At 38.5% G+C, this 14,757-nt stretch overlaps 1 pseudogene; it reads left to right on the top strand.

The window, feature by feature from the left end:
- Positions 1–2,174: 2,174 nt before the first annotated feature.
- Positions 2,175–8,439, top strand: LOC147626307 (eukaryotic initiation factor 4A-6-like; annotated as a pseudogene).
- Positions 8,440–14,757: the final 6,318 nt, after the last annotated feature.

Raw genomic sequence — 14,757 nt, forward strand, 5'->3', positions numbered from 1 at the left:
GAGCCATGGAGCCTGAGAGGGCGATAGGCCGCCGGCTTGAGTCCTCACTAGCAGGGCTAATGATGAGGTGTATGGTCCCGTAGAGTTTTGCCCAACATGTAGAGGTTGGAAGGCCAAATTCTAGATCATCCTCGGCACTATAAAGGAAAAGAATAAGAGGGCCGGTTTGGCTTGTATGGAATTGATTCATGTATAACCTATGAATCGTATCCTTGAATATCTACATGGTCAACGTGTCGATAAATAGGAGATTTTCTCTAAGTTAAGACTTAGTGGACTATCTTAAGTGTTTCCCCTATTTTAGAAGGGGGGAACCTTACAATCTAAAAGAGTGAGAGTGGTCAAGGATACTTGTGAAGTAGAAGAAAGAATGCATGTCATGTAAAATCAAGAAAAGATTTGAATATTTCTCTATTTGAAATCTTAATGACACCTCAAGTTTTCTCATAAGCTTTTGGTATATTTATAGAAATCAATGCTTGAATTGGATGATAACACCAATGAAATTTCAAGAAAAATTCAAAGAAAACCAAATGATAAGGATTGTCAAATAGAAAAATTTCAAAAAAGTCTATGTTTACTCTTGAATAAATAGCTTAGTATCCTTACATACTATCACTTACTTCTTTCTTATGACATTGTTAATGCTTATTTTCTTGCTTTAAAGATCAGTGAAAAGATGACGATCCATATGCAACAAAAAAGTGTGCAAAGAGATGAAGATGCGAAAAGAAAACATTTTGAGGTATTCTTATAACTAAATCATGTTTTCTATCATTAACCAAGCTACTTTATCTTTATTGTAGTTTCAAGGTAATTTTGGTCTTTTTTTTCAATATGGGTTTGGAAGATATCGAGAGATCAAACATAGGGATCACTATCGCTCCAAGTGAGATATTTAGAGTGAGTGATATACTATTAATGTAACGCATAATTAATCAAGTTACAAGTTTTCCTTTGCATAACTTATATACTTTGAGACTTAATATTTGGTATTATAGACCTAGGTGCATGATATCTCAGAGGAGAACATGGAGACAATTCTTTTGAAGTACTGTACTTCTCTCAAGAGTACATATTTGGGTCTTCAGATAAATACTAGTTTTAGAAACTACTGCAAATACACTAAAAAGCTAGGGAGTGAAGTTATTCGGATTGTGAATTCGCTTATAGAAAATAGAAAAAATAGATTCAATTCACAATGTAATTCACTTAATTTGAAAGATGTCAAGATTTTGTCATGATATGTTAGTCAACTTAATTAACTACAATATCAAAACATTCTCGCTTTTTTAGCTATCTTCAACTCTCATTTATGTATGAAGATTTCAAGTTTTTGATTTGAAGTTTTTAAAGTAATTTAAAACTTACCATTACTTTGTTTAAAAAAAAGTTTGTCTTTGATCTTATATTAATAGTTCATACTATATTTAATTACTAAAAATTTGAGTTAATGCATAGTATAGTGTGATAGAAATTATAGAGAAAAAATAAACTATTTCTTTATGTAAAATTTAAAGTTTAAAATATACTCGTAGACTATTTGAAAGCTTTGAAATATAGAACATTTTGCTTAGTAGCTTGTACCTTCATGTAGATGAATTTTTACCTGTGTTGATATATTACCTATATAAACAAAAATACCTATATTAATTGAGTATTTAAATATTTATTATATATAGAAAAAAAAGGTGTATTCAGTAGATAATTTCCTAGATGTAAATAGGCATATGTAGGAAAAGTGCAAAATAGAGAAAATACAACACTAACTCGATAATTTGTAACTAGTAAATGTAAAAGATTTTCACTATATAGAAAACATTACCTATATTGGGCACATTTTCTATATAGAGAAAATTATGAAATTTTCACTATATTGGAAAAATTATCTATATTGGGTAGATTTCCTATGTAATGAGGATTACCTATGTTGAATCCATATTTCCTAATTAAGCTATCTAGTAAGTGTTCCATATTTTCTCTTGTTTGTGCTTTTCCTAGATATGTTCAATTCTACCAAGGAACATATCTACCGAAAACCTTTTTTTTTCCAGTGTAGAGAATAATAAAAAGCTCCTTATGCTAGTTGGAGCAAGAGTACTCCACACTTGGCACCACTCAGGTGGCGGAGAAACATGACAAGGTCATTCAAAAACCACTCGAGCTCCCTCATGATGACGGTAATCTCTCATAGAAAGCGCCTCAGTTTACGAACAGAATAGGTCATCAATTCTGATGCAATTTCCAAGAGTCACAAATGGTTTAGAATCCCTCTATGAATGGCTAAAGGTGCACATAATTTTGTACCGTGCCTTGACAACCTGGCACAAGAGGGGATGCATGCATGTGTCAGTGGTACAAGTGTAAGAGAGAGGCCATTTGGATCCTTCTAAGCAAGGTACGTGTGCTAGTCGTCTCGAGGCTGGGTCTACGACATGCTTGATTAACGTCATTCGACCTCTGATTACATAAACATTTTTTATCTTAATGAAGCCGAGGAGTCGAGGATTCAAGGACCGGACCTATGCTATCTTTCACCACCTACTCCCACTACAATGCCGGCCCCCAAAGGTTTGAGAAACTTCCTGAACAAACATGTGAGACTTCTTGTCAATCAAGAGGGATGAGCTGACATTGGAAGGTATCACGCAGCCTAGGTGGATATGAGTATAGAGGATTGGAAGATTGATACCTTGTGTGATCTTTATGAAACCCTTTCAATCACCCAAAGCATGATGTTTGTCAACACACTAGGAAGAAGGTGGATTGGCGCACTGACAAAATGCGAGCAAGAGAACACACGGTCCCTACACCTGCACATGGAGACATTGATCAAAACACACTAGGAGGAAGGTCGATTGGCTCACTGACCACACATTCTCTACATCACATGGAGATATTGATCAAAACACACGGTCTCTAGAGTCTACAGCACATGGAGACATGGATCAAAACACACTAGACATCATTATGCAGCAGTTCATATTTGTATCTTCTTGAGTCCTCCATTACCGTATCAGTCTTTTGGCACGAGGAATTGGTGTGTAGTAGCAACAAGTGTCTCTTGTTATCAAATCTACCCACTCAACCTGAGAGATATTCGCATCGTATCGGGTGGGGTGGAAGCTTTGGTAGAAAGGCTGTCAATGTGGCTATAAATTTTGTCACAAATGACGATGAAAGGCTACTACAAGGCATTCGGAGGTTTTACACTCTTGTTGTTGAAGAGCAAGATGTCTTCACCTCTTTTGAGGCTGCTACAAGGCATTTAGAGGTTTTACAATGTTGTTGTTTAAGAGATGCCCTCCAATTTGCAGACCTTCTCTAAAGCCCGTTATGGGATATAAAGCTATCTTCACCTATTTTGAGATCTTCTTGGATGGATAGTAATTTGACCATATCATTTCAGCTTTTTTTGAGATCTTGTATTGCAATTTGATCATACCATTTCACTTGATTACCAAACAAAAAACTTGCTATAACTCTAAGGTCCCTCCTTGGAGGTGCTTTGAGTCATGTTGTTGGGTGCCATAGGCCCCATTTCTCTCTCCCACCAAGGATGGTGTAAAGTGTGGCCGAAACACATTGTTGGACTATTCGAAGTCATGGTATAAATGCTTGCTTGCTTTGTTTGTCAAAGGAAGAGAGTGGGGTAGGGAGGGTGGGAGTGGTTGATTAGATCCTTGAGTAATAGAGCTTGAGAGCTTGAGAGAAAGATAGATTTATTCTTAACCCTGAGAGAGCAAGAGAAGAGAGGTTGGACTTTCCAACTTCACACTAGCCACCTCGCAACTAGAACACCACACGCACCCCCATAACAAAGACCTAGAGGAGCAAGCTACCAATAAAGCCACCAACCCCTTTATAAGCCAGCCACAAGACTGTCACACCAACCCACAAAGTCGGTGCAACCAAAAGCAACCAGCTAGTACAAAAACACCCAATGCTAGCAACAAGGAAAATGCACTACCACAAAACAAGAAGCCACTATCTAAAAGAAGATCGCATATGGCCATCTTTTAGCAACAAGCAGTATTCAATGCAACTCTGTCATCCAGGCACTTCTCGACAATTGGTAAGTTTAGGTAAACTCTTCACCCTCCTTTTATTTCTTATTTGTGATCCCCATCACTAAGTGAGTAGAGTGATCCCAACGTAGAGTAGAGCTAGTATAGGTGGGATTGTTTGGAGATACATCACTAAGATAGTCCAATTGCCAAACCACTTTCATAAGTCTCACACAAAGTCCTACTAAGGCTAAACCCAAACATGCTATCACTTATAATAACCAAGCCCTGGAAAGTTTTGGGTATGTTGTATTCTTCCGCCTTCACTCACATCCTTTTGCCATCGGCACTTCGAAACTTTGACCTACATAGTCCCATTAGGAGAAATATGGACTCTCTTTTTTGCCCCTTAAGGAGTGAATAAACAAATATAGGCCTAACCAATGAGAGAGCTGGGATTCCAGATTCATGTAACATGAATCTTTTAGCCACATCTTGGCCCAAATCTTCCCTCAACAATAAAATAAGGGGAAATGTGGTGAATACAATGCTGTCACTTCTTGAAGGTTTGTGACTTGAATTTTCATTTTCTTTTTTGTTTTAATGTTTGACTTTTCATGTCTCCCCTTTTTAGTTTTCCCCTCTTTCTTAGGCGGAACTCAAATTTATCATCTCTCTTTCCCCACTTCTTCTTTCCTGACGAAATTTTATAGCCTCATTGTTGCTTGCCCTATCTGTAACCTTGTGAAATTTCATTTCATCTACACAATTACAGCGTGAGTTTCACATGTTTTATGAGAGCAAAGCTTGTTATACCAAAGCCCTGAGATTTTCTTCACAAAACTTTACAGGTATATTGTTCTCTTCCATGGATGTTCTATGGTGAAGTTTTATCTCGTTTGGACAAAACCTGTGCAAGTTATGTGCATTCTCTGACATAAGCTTTCTTTTGTTTTGGTACTCTAGGAGTCTCTTACGGTCAGGAACACAATGATCTTTTAAACACTGAACTTCTTCTTTAACATCTTAGGGTTTCTCTGTAAACAAAGTTACAGGTATGTTGTCTTGTTTTTTTATTGCTCCATAGTTAATTTTCATCTCGTTTGGACAAAATGTATGTAAGTTATATGCATACTGAGCTTTCTTTTGTTTTTGTACTCCAAGAATCTTCGAGGGTGAAGAACAATGATTTTTTAAAAACTCAACATCTTTGGGCTTCTCCGCAAAGAGAGCCATAGGTATATTGTCATTTTTTAATGTTGCTCCATGGTTAACCTTCAACTCATTTGGACAAAGCCTATGTAAGTCATATACATGCTTTGACCTGAGTTTTTTCTTTTTTTTGGTACTCTAGGAATCTGTCAATCAAGGAGCAATGGTCTTGTTATAAGTTAACTTCTTGAACACCTCTAGGCTTCTTTGTGAAAAGAATTACAGGTACAATGTTTTTTGTCAAAAATTTCTCCATGGTTAAATTTCATTTCATTTGGAGAGAACATTCACAAATTACACACATTCTGAGTTGAACTACCTATTACTATTACCTATTACTATTGTATCTTAGGCCTCCATCTCAGTGAGATACATCTATTACACACATTCTGAGTTGAACTATTACCTATTACTATTGTATCTTAGGCCTCCATCTCAGTGAGATACACCTATTATCCAGAAATCAGTTTCTTTTCTTACAGCCTTATGATTGAGGGCTACAAAGATTCTTAGGTACGTTGCTCTCTACAGGGATTTAATGTGAAATTTTGTTTCACTTGTAGGTTTTTTAAATGAATTATTGTTGTTGTAATTCATTAAAAAAACTTATTGAAACAAAATTTCACATTTAATGAATTATTATTGTTGACATCTAGGTAGGATCGATGGAAAGAAATATCTAGTGTAGATTTGAACATTAAGTTTGTAATGTTAATACATTCTTATATTTATAATCCAAAATTATAATGCTATGAACAAGAAAAGATTTTGTTAGTTTATGATCTCGTTAGGATAATTTTTTTTACATTCTCGAACCATAAAATAGCATGAGATAGTATCAGAGCTATATTACATAATATGTTTATAGTAATAATTTTATATATGGATAAATTTACTTATATGTAATAATAAAATCACATAAAAACATGCTGATAGGTAACTTTTGTATTTGGTTATTATAGATGTCTTCACAGAGGAAAAACATTAGTAACATACTTGTAGTGGAGGTCTTCACAACAGGAAAGATAGTGGCGGTAATTGGATTTGTGATAAGTACTATAAGTTGGATTGGATTTTGATGCGCCCAAGTACTCGAGGGAGTTTTAAGGTCAAGCGTAAGGATGTTGCAGACCCCAGAAAACATTGGAAAGGTAGAATTTTAGAGTTCAAAAAAGTGTTTAATGGAACAAGTACAGTAACAGAAGTGTTGATCCAACATGTTTATACACACAAACAAATATCTGTACACGATGAGAACTACATTGAAAAGCTTAAACAAAACAGTAAGTTTTTAAATTTTATCATTGTTTGTTCTTTTGCATCAAAGTTGTCTTTAAAAAATCTTTGCATTGTTCTAATTCAATATTGTTTTACTGAGACAGCTCTATATCCATCAACTTTGCATGAATGGCAGAATGTGGAATGTTTGAGCAGCAAGATACATGTTTCGCATGAAGATATAGGTTCTTTGATCTATGATAATAACTCTGCAAGTCAACTTGCAACTCAAAATATCTTTTTTTATAATTCATTGTATGTAGTAGAAAGCCAGAGATTGCAGCATATCCCATTGCCGCCAACCACTGTCTAGTGGCGGCGGTGAATGGTTGATTGGTAGCTTGGAGTTGTTAGGAGCATGTAAGTCTAAGATAAAATTTGACATCAATAGTGCTATGAAACCCACCACCACAGGCTCCAAACATGTGCATCTTAGTTGGTTTATTCCATTCTCATTGTTCGCACATTTGTTTGGTTCATGTGATGTTCTGAAGAAAACAAAGATTACTTATCAATGCAAGTGTCCATCCAAGGAATGGATGAGTGAGCCATTGGTTGAGTCTTGGCGAGTCAAAAGAACACATTTTGATGAGATGATTGAGTGCAGAATCAACCAATCTGATCTTAGTAAATCCTTTTTACTATTTTTTATGCCTCGATTTAATTGACATAGGTATTGCTTAGATAAACTATTGTGTTAGTCACATTTACTTACCATTATTTTTGTGTTGATTATAGGTATTTCATTGCTAGACAAACTCTGTGGGTTCGCTTTCGATATAGAAGATGGCGAATTTTGCAAGGGGAGTTGATCAGCTTGGATCAAGATACCCGAGATGAGACACATATAGCTCTCATAGATGTGGTTATCTTGTGGAATGGTCATAATCCTTTTGTAGTCAGCGCTCGCAGAGAGTCATTGCCCCATTTTTTTTCTGAGATAAGAAATCCAATTAATGTCCAATGAGCCCCTGTGCAACTTCTATTTCAAGTTAGATAATAGAAAAGTCAGGACTCATAGAGTGAGTAATCCGTGACATGTAAGCAATGTGCTTCTCCACATATCCTTGAGATAGTGGAATCCTTGAAATAGTGGAATTCTTGCATTTGCCAAAATATGACATCACTGAGATGAGGAGTTTGAGTGCTTGCAAGAAAGCCTTTTTTGTCCTTGACCCGAATACACAGTACCTTCCCAGGAGAGAGACGAGGGCGGCTTGATTGCAGGAGCAGACCTGCATGCTCCATTAAAGCGGCAGATAGATGATGCAGAGAAGGTAATGTTTTCGGTTTTCAATGCAACTTGACCAGCAGAGCCTCTAGGGCATCGGGACCCCCCCATCAAATTTTGCCGGCATCGGACCCCCAGAGTAGCCCTGGTTGGAGGCTCACATTTGGGGGCTTGAATCTGCAGATTCAGGCCCCCAGACAACGCGAGCCTCCAGTCAGGAATGCTCTGGGGGCCGAATGCCAGCAAAATTTGATTGGGGGGTCCCGATGCCCTAAAGGCCCTGTTGGTCAAGTTGCGTCAAAAACTGATGTATATATCTTTAGCACACTCCATGCATAGTGAGTCTGATACTGAACTTGTGTGATGTAGAATATTATCTATATAGATGAGTTTTCATCCAGGCAAGGTGGCCGATCTAGTGGCCAAGGAAGGATGCAGGACTTGGCATTGAAGGAGTACATTGGGCAGCTTGTCAACGACATTGTTGTATTTCATAAGACACACTCTCCTTCTTTTGCTGAGAACTTCTGGAAGTTGAGGGCACTAACAAAGGTTGGGCCCTTCAAGACCATCCTGACCAACTCTAGCTCGGAGAAAGTAGTGTTTCTTCGACGTTCAAAGCTGCTCTACTTATTCACAGATACTAGGTATGCCCACTCTGCTCCATGGTGGCCCATGGCATGGTTGTTGGTGTTGAAGATCCCACTGTAATTAGGGAGGAACTACAGGGGCAAAATGTATTGATTCCTATGATTAAGAATAGCTCTGGCCATGGGGAGCCTAGCTCCAAGAAGCCTAGGAGAGAGTAGATGTACTTATTGCCTGATGATATCTCTTTACCGATGTAATGCACTTTGTAATCTTCTCTTGAAGTAATGAAAATGGATGTTTTTTGGATTTGCGTGCAATGTAGTTTGTGATACGTGCCGTTTATTATTGTTTTTTATTTGAATGTAATGTTTCTTTATCAAATTTATATGCAACATGATTCGTACCCTAAATTTAATATGTAGTGCTTTATCGAATTCATGCGCAACATGTATTCGTCCAAATGCATGTAAGGATAACTCAAAGAAATAAATAAAATAAATAACAAGCGACTAAACAAAAATACGATGCACCAAAAAATTTGTATTCATATTCATAGCAATGTACATGGGATCCATTACAATAAGGGTTTTACAAAATCTCTTCAGAATCTACATTCCACATATGTCAAAGTAGTACACCCCTATCGTACTTGATCTCTACTAGGACTATCCCTCCATCGCTGAAAGAACCTCACTATGCATAGATCCCTATCGTCGGTGATGGCGACCTTCCTTGCATGCACTGCTGCATACACTAAGTCTTCGAACAAGTCGATGAGGAAGGCTTCAGTAGCTTCTTGTAGTGCAAGGAGGGCCTGGGCAGTCCAGCGAGATCGGGTTGTACCATGCGTGATCTATCTGGGAAGTTCCTCCTGCTATTCCTAATCACTATACGCTCCATAATCTCTCACACCAGCTTCTGGAATAAATCCTTTGGTATTAGGAGGTACGTGGTCTTCTGGTAATGGTGGATCTCTCGAAGAGCCACTATGCTTGGCCATCGACGCTTGCGATGCTGGCACGGTGGCGTCGGCGGTGGATGTGGTGGTGGTGGTGGTGGAGCTGGGGGAGGTTGCCTCTGCACGGGATTTCTAGGGGGTAATCTTCGGGCCGCTTGCTTGGTGCGTGCCATGTCTTCCAAGAGTGAGAACTCAAAACTCAAAACTCAAATGTGTAAAATGAGGTGAAACTTTCAACTTATAGCCAAACTTTTTAAAAATCCATAAACTTGAATTAATGTATCCAGGCTTCGAAAAAATATAAAGAGTGATCCGATTGACCTGAAGCTTTACCTGTGGACTCCTCTAGGAACATCAACCACCCCAACAAAATCTAGCCCCATCAGAAGCCTCTAAGACACCTCTCTGGAGGCTCGCGCGTCTGAGGCCTTGAATGTGGGGATTCAGGGCCCCACACGTGAGCCTCCAGAGACGTGTCTTAGAGGCTTTTGATGGGGTCAATTTTTTATCATCCATGAGTTTTTATGATGCTCGACATGTGGCTGAAGTTTCACCAAATTATGATTTATAAAACTGACGGTTCAATCTTTTTTTTCCAAAAGCATTATAACTGGATTATACTTCACTGATAACAAAAACATTCACCAACGAGTGTGCGCAATTGCATATTAAATGTATTGTCAACCAAGCTACATGAGACATTGGAAACTTAAAAATTCACAAAATATAAATCATGGGTAAAATGCAATTTTGCATATCGGATTTAGTATTGCCAAACCACAAAACACAGTAAAGATATAGTGCATCGGCCCATGTACAACTGATCACCGATGTGTGCGTGATTCCGCATTGAATTCATCCTCAAGAAAACTACTTGCAAATTTGGAAACTTAAAATTTGCAAATGCAAATCATGGTCAAAATAGAATATCACATATCGGATATAGCATTATGAAACCATGAAATACACGATAGATAGTGCATTGCACCAAGTACAACTAGAGCTAGGCAAAATTTAGCTCCATTTTGCAGGCCACTGCTATCAAATACTTGAAGGTCTACTGGAACGATAACTAGAAACAAAGCTCCTTACAATCTACAACCAAACCTAAGCTAAAAACATAGATCCAATTACAAGGTAGCTTCTCAAAGCATATTGTTGACATTAAGATTAAATGCATCCTTGTTGTTGCGAATCCTACGAACGAGAACCAGATCTATGGGCTTAATAGTGATACGTCGGGCATGAATGGCTAAAAGTTGACCGTCACTCATTAGATCAATCAAGTAGCTGCTTCCTGGAGAGCAAGCAAGGCTTGGCTTGACCATCGCCCCACATCCCTTGCCTGGTTCCTTGAAAAGAACTTGTGATGATGCCCTGAGTGCAGATCTTGCAGTATTTCTTGCACCAACCTAGAGAATGGTGCCTTAGGAATAATCAAGTTGGCACTCTTGGAATTTCCTTATCTCACGTAGCGCAGCTGTGCCTCGTCTCCATCTTCACTTCTTATGTGTTGGAGGATGTGTATTACCAACTGTGGAGGACCAGTAGTGGGAGGTGGAGCAATCGGAGCATGTGGACCACCATTTCTAGACAATGGCGGCCCATCATTTTCGAGAGACGGGCTATCATTATTGACCACTTTAGGGCCACCATTGTTGGCCACAGTAGCGCCACCATTATAAGTTGCGGTAGGGCCACCATTGTTGGCTCTATCAGCGGGCCATTGTCGCTCACAGTACGGTCACTAGATTTGGAAGAGTGTTGAGCTCTTGCTCTTGCATGCGCCTTCTTGATAGGAAGCTTGGAGCATGCCATGGTTGCATGCGCCTTCTTGATAGGAAGCTTGGAGCGTGCCATGGTTGCATGCACCTTCTTGATAGGAAGCTTTGAGCGTGCCATCGTTGCATGCGCCTTCTTGATAGGAAGCTTGGAGCGTGCCATGGTTGCATGCGCCTTCTTGATAGGAAGCTTGCATGCACCTTCTTGATAGAAGCTTGGAGCGTGCCATGGTTGTGATCATGTAGGATAGAAAGGTGGGGGGTAGAGTGAAGAGCAATGGGAAAAAATGAAAGGAGAGACTTGACTTAAATACGAAACTTTTAAAACTTACTATAGTGTAAATAAACTTCAAAAATATCATTTCATTTCTCCACCCAATCTCTCCCTCTATCTCTTGCCACCCCCCTCGTGCCTCTCTCTCTTTGGAATTTTCATATATTTGTCTTAGGATTACGAAATCAACTTTTCATAATTTAAAAACATAGTTCGAAATCGAATTTAAAAAACATAAACCCTAAACCCTTTGAAATTTTAAAGAAAATTTATAAGACATCTCATGTTTAAGATAGGAATATTGATGAGTCATATCCTTAGTACCTATGCTCTCTCTTGGACTCCAAATGCATCAAAATTATACTCATTATTTGGCTCTCCATTTCTTGCCATCTCTTTCTTGGGTTGCCAACCATTTTGCGTGGCATTGTCTAGCTGTACTATTTTCATATCTTTCTTTTCTCACTTCATATAGTGCCCTACTTATAAATTCTGCTTGAGAGGTTTTGGTCCTTTGTTTTTTTTCCTCTTATCGTATATCTAATCTCATATACCACCATTAGAATAATTGCCTCATAGAAGTGGAATCACTGATGCCACCTCCATGATCAGTTGCCTTTTGAAAAGCAGAGCGAGCTTGCCAGTGAGATCGTTCCATGCCTTGAGTTGACCATACTACTAAACTTCCTTGATTTGCAAAGTATGGACCATGTGCCTCAAGTATATGCTGCATAAGAAGAGAGATTAGAAACACAAACTAATTCGCGATGATGAAAATTTTTTGTAATGATGACAATACTGACCATGTAGTGTGTTATGTTGTTTGTAGTCCATGCCTCAACCATGTAGTTATGAAATTTAGCAACCATCTCTTTAAATGTATTGGCATCACCATCCCTAAACCTAATCTTTTGTAAGAGAGCTGCTAATCTATCTAGGTGTATCCACACTTTTACCTTTGCAATCCTCATTCCTCCCCCGTTGCTCCAATATGGAACAGTGAGGTGCAACTTTTTCCATGCTTCATACTTCTCTGGTTGTTTCACAAGTATATTGCCTTTTTCATCTCGAGGTGGAGATATAAACTTCCTAGCCTTAGATCGGCCAAAGCATGGTTTACAAGGGATATTTCCACTCTTACCCGTTTTTTTCTCGTCCTTTTTAATTTCTACTTGGCCCTCATGCAATCCAACTTTAGAGAGGACTTGTTCTACCTTCTTGCATGTAGCATCAGCTTCTGACACAGGTTGCATCTTGTATGCAATGCTCGATTCATAAGTGTTATACTCACACGTTCAAGTTTTTGCCCCTTGATAATCTCACTCTCATCAAGTTTGAGGAAAAACTTAAGCTTGCCTCTACATTTTTCCATAGACATATTGTAGAACTTGACCATAGCACAATATGAAGTTGTTGGATGCATTCAATACAAAGGCAACTTCTTTGGAACCATACTTCAATATGTGTGTGTGTTCCAGATGTGTAGGCTCACCAATCAGTTCTAAAACTTTCTCATTAATTTGTTGTTTCAAGCTTTCTTCACGTGAAATGGTTTTGGCAAAGGCATTACTCTCTTAGTTTTGAAGACTTGCTTAAAACCTGTATCCAATTGTTGATAGAGCATACTGTATGACTCCAGAACTCATTCCCACCTTGTGACATAATCCCTAAGCATCTGTAAGCAGTAAACAAGTTACTTACATCCCTAAGACGTTCACTTGCGATACCGTCTACAATGTCCGTCAATTTTTGATTCTCCAATGCATTTTTTGACCATATCCTTGCTAAGGACTTTGGCAATAGTATCGTTCTCTGCATGAGGAAACATATTTCTCATTCTAGTAGATTGAGCATATATTCATCTATGATATTGTCCACTTCCTTTGGTTAATTGGTGAATTGGTCTAACTAATTGGATGCACCGACGTGCTTCTTTAGTTTTTAAAGTGGGCCCAATATCCAAAGTTTTTGTGAGCTTCCCCTTTATGTTTTGGTTCTCCTTCTCCAAGTCCATAATTTTTGACTGTAACTCCATATTCTGCACCTGTGTAGCATGCATAGCATCTTCAATGACAGACATTGCTTGTTGTAGGCTCTAGTTCTCCCTATCCTTCTCAGAGAATAATCTATCCTTTTCCATCAAAGACTGCACTATTCCCTTGTAATCTTGTCTGCATATTTGTCAAGGCTTGATGAACCCCTGCTAATCCTTGTGTGACAAGTCTACATGTGTATCCATACAATCCTTCATTGCCTTCACAAACAAACTTCACAAATGATGTAAGTCCTTCAAATTGTGGTGGCCTTTTCCATCAAAGACTGCATATTCCCTTGTAATCTTGTCTGCATATTTTTCAAGGCTTGATGAACCCCTGCTAATCCTTGTGTGACAAGTCTACATGTGTATCCATACAATCCTTCATTGCCTTCACAAATGATGTAAGTCCTTGAAATTGTGGTGGTCTTTGAGTTAGTGGACGAGGTGGATAAATGCACCCATCAACCCAAAGGTCAACATTTTTTTCCCTTGCATTTCTTTCTTGTTGCATTCTGTATCTTATTGCATCATCCCTTTCCACAGTTCTTTTGAACATTGGTGCATATTCATCCTAGTAGTCTCTTTCAATCTCTCTCTCAAGACAAAAGCAAGAACTCTCATAGCACAAAAAGGGATTGTGTCCATTCATTATTATGAGGAAATGCCTTATATACAATTGGCCCTTATTCACACTTGGGCACCCAAAACTTACTTAACTAAGGCCTTGGGTGGCTAATATCTCCTAATGTACAACTTTTATAGTGCCTTTGCATGACGTTTATTAATGTCCTCAAATGGAGGAGCACATTTGTTAGTCCAAAAATGGGATTAACGACATCAACCTCATCATCGGAGTCTTGTTTATTAATGTCCTCAAATGGAGGAGCGCATTTGTTAGTCCAAAAATGGGATTAACGACATCAACCTCATCATCGGAGTCTTGTTTATTCAACATGAGAATGAATGTTGAGATCCATGACAAAAAGTTGGTGTTGATGTTTTCCTTACCAAGGGCAACCATCTCCTAAGTGGAGAGCACGTTGAAGTTCCCTTCTTCTTGTACAACTTGGTGGTATGTACATAATCTCTTAGGATAGTTTGCATCAATTTTGTTGATGTAGCATAGAAGCTCGCAAGCCACCCAAAGAATGTTACTGTCGAGGATGATTATAAAAAAGGACATTATGTAGGTTTCCATGTACTCCAAGGTCTCCTTGTAGTCATGCTCAGCACAACAAGGAGGATAATAGCTTCGAAGTCAATGGTGCAAGATAAAACGTGAAACAACTCTTGCTAGTAGCGATCCCGCTCAGTCCTCTCCAGGAAGGTAAGAAAGTTCTCATACGCCATGGAATGATCCATTAGGATCATGATGAGAGTGCAAGCC

This window comes from Cibotium barometz, chromosome 22 (assembly GCF_041138505.1).
Source record: "Cibotium barometz isolate CiBa-2024 chromosome 22, ASM4113850v1, whole genome shotgun sequence".
NCBI lineage: Eukaryota > Viridiplantae > Streptophyta > Polypodiopsida > Cyatheales > Cibotiaceae > Cibotium > Cibotium barometz.